At 37.8% G+C, this 6,244-nt stretch overlaps 1 protein-coding gene across 2 annotated transcripts in view; it reads left to right on the plus strand.

Moving 5' to 3' along the window:
- Nucleotides 1–6,244, plus strand: part of dock2 (dedicator of cytokinesis 2) — a 146,151-nt gene that overhangs the window by 97,283 nt on the left and 42,624 nt on the right. The window lies entirely within an intron of this gene.

The following is a 6,244-nucleotide window of genomic DNA, read 5'->3' on the forward strand; positions in this document are numbered from 1 at the left end:
TATTTGCAGTGCTGAATGTGTGTGTGTTTTGCGTGTCAGTGCCTTAAATAAAAAAAAAGTATTTTCTGAGGTTAAAAAACATACAGCAGCCCCCCAAAATGATTGATTATTATTTGTAATTTCATTAGATAGCAAGTGTTATTTACTGTAAAGAAAGATGCACAGACAAACTTCACAATCAGAACGTTTGACCAAAAGAAGTTTATTTTGAAAAAAAAAAAAACTTAAAAATAATGATTGTTTCCAAACATGTTTATAAGACGTTCCAAAGATGTTCATAAGACACTGATCTCACCTGTCATTGGACAGTCAAACAGATAGTCCCGCCCCCAACTCACTCCATTGGTTAAACACTGTTGAAGTTCAGGTTAGGAAACTGACAGAAATACAATGGAAGTCTATAGGATGAGCTCACTAATATATAGTCTAAAACTAAAACTAATTTTCATCACTTGAAATAAAATAAACGTTAAATGAAATAACATATTTAAAAAAAATTAAACTTATTTAAGCTAGTTGCCAAGGCAACATTTCTCATTTTTGTTTACTTTAACGATTAAAACTAAACTGAAATAAAATTAATAAAAACTATATATAGGCGTACAAAAAAATTACAAAATAACTAAAACTTTAACTAAAATTAAAATTAAAATATAAAATATAAAAATAAAAACATTCAAATTATGAATAAAAAATTATAACACCGTCTCAATGATACTACAATAACACTGGTGTGCTAAATCTGACAAAACCTCCCTTGAGGACGTCATCACTAGACAATATTATTATGAATTATTACGTTTTTTTTTTTTTTACATCTTTAAAAATGCAAAACATGTAGTTTTAAAGTTACTGTTGGTTTGAAGTTATTACTATTAGTCTTACATAAAAATGAAAGATGTGTGTGACGTCCTCATTTAGGGGTGTGTGTGATATTTAAAACACAGGATGAAGGCAGGCCGTGTGGTTTGCTCTCACTAAAGCTCATTTTAATTTGATCTGAAGTGGAGCTGGAATCTCATAACATCAGTTTACAGAGAGAGAGAGAGAGAGAGGTGGTGAGAATGAGAAAGGGAAGACTGTGTGTGTGTGTGTGTGTGTGTGTGTGGGGGGGGGGGGTAGATGTGAAGAGGAGGATAAAAGGAGGAAAATGAAAGAATGAGAAAGATGTAGATGAGGTTACAGTCGCTGGGGAAGAAGAACTAAAACCAGGACAAGTGACTGAAACACACACACACACACACACACACACACACACACACACACACACACACACACACACACACACACACACACACACACACACACACACACACACACACACACACACACACGTGTCTACATACACCTAACTATACTCAAAGCATGCGCACGCACACCAATACTCAAAGCATGGACACACACACACACACCTATACTCAAAGCATGGACACACACATGCACACCTGTACTCAAAGCATGGACACCCACACACACACACACACACACACACACACACACACAGGTGTTTAGGTGTGTGTGTGAGTGTTTGTCTTATGCTCTCGTTTGCGTCTCTCCTCGTCTCGTCTATTTCTATGTTTCCATTGTCATCAGTTATTCTGTCAGAGTCTGAGCAGAGTCAAACATCTGTCTTTCTGCCTGTCTCTCAATCTTTTTTATTTTTATCTCTGTCTGAGTCTCTCAAAAGATGGCAAAAACTGTATTTTTGTGTTACCAAGTATCCCAAAACAACAAGTGCAATATCAAGTGAAATTGTAGTAAACAAGAATAGGGAAATAAAATAGCTAGTGTAAAGTAATGAAAACATCACTCTCAGTATAAATGATTCATGATTTTACTCCTAATTTTGTATCACTTTATATTATGTTATTACATACATTTAGAATAATAATTCATTATGTGGACCTACGACCTACTGTTTATGCTATTGTAATTAATATAATTTATTTAATAAGAGTGTACAGTTTTAGTTCTAATTGTAATTCTAGTAAAATTCTGAATTGATTTCTGATCTTAGTTTTTACAGTTATCTGGTTCTGATATTAGTTCTAATTTAAGTTAATGTTGAATTTGAATTTTCAGTTAATTATATATAAGCAATGATTGAAAATTCTAATTCAGACCACACACACACACACACACACACACACACACACACACACACACACACACACGCACAATTTTAGCTCTGGCAGTTTTAGTTCTGTAAACTTCTCCTGATTCTATCTAGAAGCCACTGGAAATCAAATTAACATTTTAGCAGAGATATGCAACGGTGGGGGTCTGCATGGATTATTTTCTCAATGAATAACGCAAGAAACAGGAAACGGATCAGAAAAGATAAGAGATGTTTGAACAGGTGCGATGCTGGAATCAGGATGAAGGGATATTCATGACTCATGTGTGCGTGGTTTTATTTTCATTCGGCAGAGTGAGCCATCTGTCCTTATAGATGACACCGCTCTATTTAATTAGATTTATTACATAACACAGATTACACCTCTAACGCTACTGCTGCCCTGCCTGCCATTTATGAGTGTGAGTGTGTGTGTGGTTCCTTTGTTGACTGTAGATTTTCATCAGACGTGTTGTCCTTTTCTATGCCTTTGGGTGTTTGTGTGAGTTTGTGTGTGTGTGTGTGTGTGTATATATACTTTAGGGACAAATTTGTTCTCAGAAGTGTTGATAGATCTGACTAAAGGACATGCAGGGACGTCCTTAAAGGTAAAACCGTAATAAGAATCGTGAACTCACTGTCATGATCAAGAAACCAGTTTGAGATGATTTGAGCTGATCAGAAGATGGCAACACTGTGGTCATAAAGAGATGGACATGATCAGCAACAATACTCAGGTAGACTGAGATGTTTAAGCGATGCTCAGTTGGTACTAAAAGGCCCAAAGTGTGCCAAGAAAATATGTGTGTGGACCACTATTTGTAATCAAGAATTTTCGTAATACACATAATAAAATATGTCTACACACAGTCCTACCTGAATTAATCCGCACCTCTAAATAGGCTTACTAGCACTAAAACTTGTTGCTATCCACCGATTCATGTTGTGGTTCTAACGGCACTGAACTTGAACGTCACAGCCGAGCGCCACTTGCCTATTTTAGTAATCACACAATAACTTGACAATTTAATTTAAATTTTATATCAATATAGGCCTACATATTCTTTTTACTTTTTTAATGGGAATTTCCTGGTAAAATGAAGGTAAAAAAATATCATTTTATATTTTATTTTGCCTTTCCACGGACCACCTGCAGTACCCTCACGGACCACTAGGGGTCCGCGGACCACAGTTTGGGAACTGCTGTTCTATACCATTAAAGCGGCACTATGCAGGATTTCTGTTATTGTCAAACAGCAAAAACTCGGGGGATTGAGACGACCACCATTCAACCCGAAAAAGAGTCATAAAACCATTCCAATAACTCCGAAGCTGTTCAGTTAAGCTAAAAAAAACTGCATAGTGCTGCTTTAAACCAGCAGCCTGAACCGCTGATATAAGACAGGATGATCATGCTTACATGTGGTTTATGCCAAACTCTGACCCGACCATCTGAATGCTGAAGCAGAAATCAAGACTCGTCAGACCAGGAGACGTTTCTCCAATCTTCTCCTGTCTAATGTTGCTGAGCCCGTGTGAATCGCAGCCTCAGTTTGCTGTCGGTCTTCTTCATGGTCAGCTTCAACATGTTGTGTGTTCAGAGATGCTCTTCTGCAGACTGAGACTGAGACCAGAGCTTATTTGAGTTACTGTTGCCTTTATCAGCTGAACTGGTCCTTCTCCTCTGACCTTTGACCTCAACAAGGCATTTTCACACACAGAACTGCGGCTCACTGGATGTTTTCTCTATTTCAGCTCATTCTCCGTAAACTCTAGAGATGCTTGTGTGAGAAATTCCCAGTAGATCAGCAGTTTCTGAAATACTGACACCAGCAACAATCATGCCACGTTCAAAGTCTCTTAAATCCCCGTTCTGATGCTCAGTTTGATTCAGATCCTCTTCTACATCTACTTCCTCCTGAATGCACTGAGTTGCTGTCATGTGATTGGCTGATTAGATGTTTGCATTAATGAGCAGTTGAACAAGTGATTATTAAAGTGGCCGGTGAATGTATTATTAAGACAGACATTATCATATATTATTTTTATGGATGCATGATAAATGTTTAATCTTTTTAAAAATCCAAAATGTTTTGTATATTATATGTACTCATTGATTATACTGTATGTAAAATAAATGGTGTTTTTGGTCTTTCTGCTGCAAAGCTGCAAAATGGACCAGACTTTATGTTGATAGGCAGAAGTCTATGTAGGTTTTGACTTGGAGTAGAGTTTAATGTCACTATCTAGTAATGCCGGTACACATTGGGTGTTTCCCAAAACCATAAATGCAAAGAACGGACTTGTGTTCTTGGGGAGAACGCTCTTGCTAGTTGTTCTCGAGAGAATGAACTCACAAGGTGACGAGCACACAGAAGCTGCTGACGGTTTGAGACGATGAGTCTGTGGGCCGGTTGGCTCGCTAGCTAACGTTACACCCGCTGGCGCTTATGGAGATTCTCACTTCCGAAAACGTTTGAGCACATTTTCGATTCGCCATACATTTTCGTGAAAATGCCAATATTTGAAATCTACAGAGTTGATTTCTCGCATCAAATGTTCTCAGAAGTGAATTTAGTGATGAAATAGCGTACGAAATTGTAGATAACGACTTACTGAGCTGCCTCTCTCTGCTTCCCGCTCCCTTCTCGAATGCCGAAATGAATGCTGGGATATTTCTGCCGTCAAGTTCACACAAGTTACCAACCGATGCATCCTCGGTAAAATGGGCGTGTCACAGGGTTTTTAACCGTTCTTGCCAAAATGCAAACTTGTGTATTGGGACAGTACTTGGGCCACAAAAGATGACGTTTCACAAGAACACAAGTACAGACTAGAACACAGATTGAGAAAGGCCCATTGTATGATTTTGGCCTGTTCCAAATGAAAGATGACCAGTCGTGTATTTCTGTGGTCGTGGCTCTTAAACGGTGATCCTCGTACAGATTCAGAGACGGTCCTGCTACCAAAGATATCCTGCGATCATTTTCTGACAGTGTCATAAATTCAGCATGATCATCTCTCAGTGTGTGTTTGCTACTACGCCCTACGTCTACTAACTAGCCAATAAAAATGCAACATGAAATATCGATCAAAACTTAAAACTACTTTCCTCAAGCTCCATTTGCAAAATCGGCCTCTTTTCACTAGCCATGACTATCCATATTCTCCTCTTTCGCTCTTTTTTTTCAACCGCATATAAAAACCACAATTCTTAAAGTGTGATTCATCTCGCTCTATTGGTTTACAGTATTATGCACATGCTGATGATGTTTTATTCTTCTATACTAACTTGCGTCGTAGCTTACGATTCAACGGGTGTGATCATCTGGTATGGTTCACCCGGGTTTATTAGATCCTTGTCGTACAGTGTGATTTGTAATGATCTAATAGGATTGCTGAAATTGCAGTGTGTAGCAGGCGTTAGCAGGGTTTCAGTGAATGTATATGTGATGTGTGTGTTGTGCATTAGTGAGCAGAGCTGATGTGTGTGTTTTATTCTGTCTTTGTTTGTCACACTGCATACAGAAAGCAGTGAGACGTATAGCACTTACAACAGAGAAATCTCACCACACACACACACACACACACACACACACACACACACACACACACACACACACACACACACACACACACACACACACACACACACACACACACACACACACAGATGGTTTAAGGAACAGAGGTGTGTGTGATCAGCATATTTCCAGCAGCAGGACGGGTCTCAGAGCTCTTTAAACAGCGTATGGGAACATCACTTGAGTGTCTCAGCACAATCGTTTGAAACTCTTCTCTTTAAACTGTGTCTGCTGGATTTATCACATAACTTTTCACAAGTAATAAAGGAGAAGCGTGTCACTTTTTCAATGTTACTATATTTTCTTGTGTATTCTAGTGTAGTATACATAGAGAATAATGCTTCCATGATGCATTACGGATGATGTAAGCATTTTCATTACACTCTCAAATTATTACATATATATATATATATATATATATATATATATACATATACATATATTGTTTTTTATAAACTCAAAAAATACACCATCAATGTTCAAAAGTTTGGGGGTAAGTGAGATTTTACAAAATAAAGAAATTTATACTTTTATTCAGCAAGGA

The sequence above is a fragment of the Siphateles boraxobius genome, unplaced genomic scaffold, assembly GCF_051911475.1.
Source record: "Siphateles boraxobius isolate OS27281-9 unplaced genomic scaffold, OSU_SipBor_1 3, whole genome shotgun sequence".
In the NCBI taxonomy this organism is placed as follows: Eukaryota; Metazoa; Chordata; class Actinopteri; order Cypriniformes; family Leuciscidae; genus Siphateles; species Siphateles boraxobius.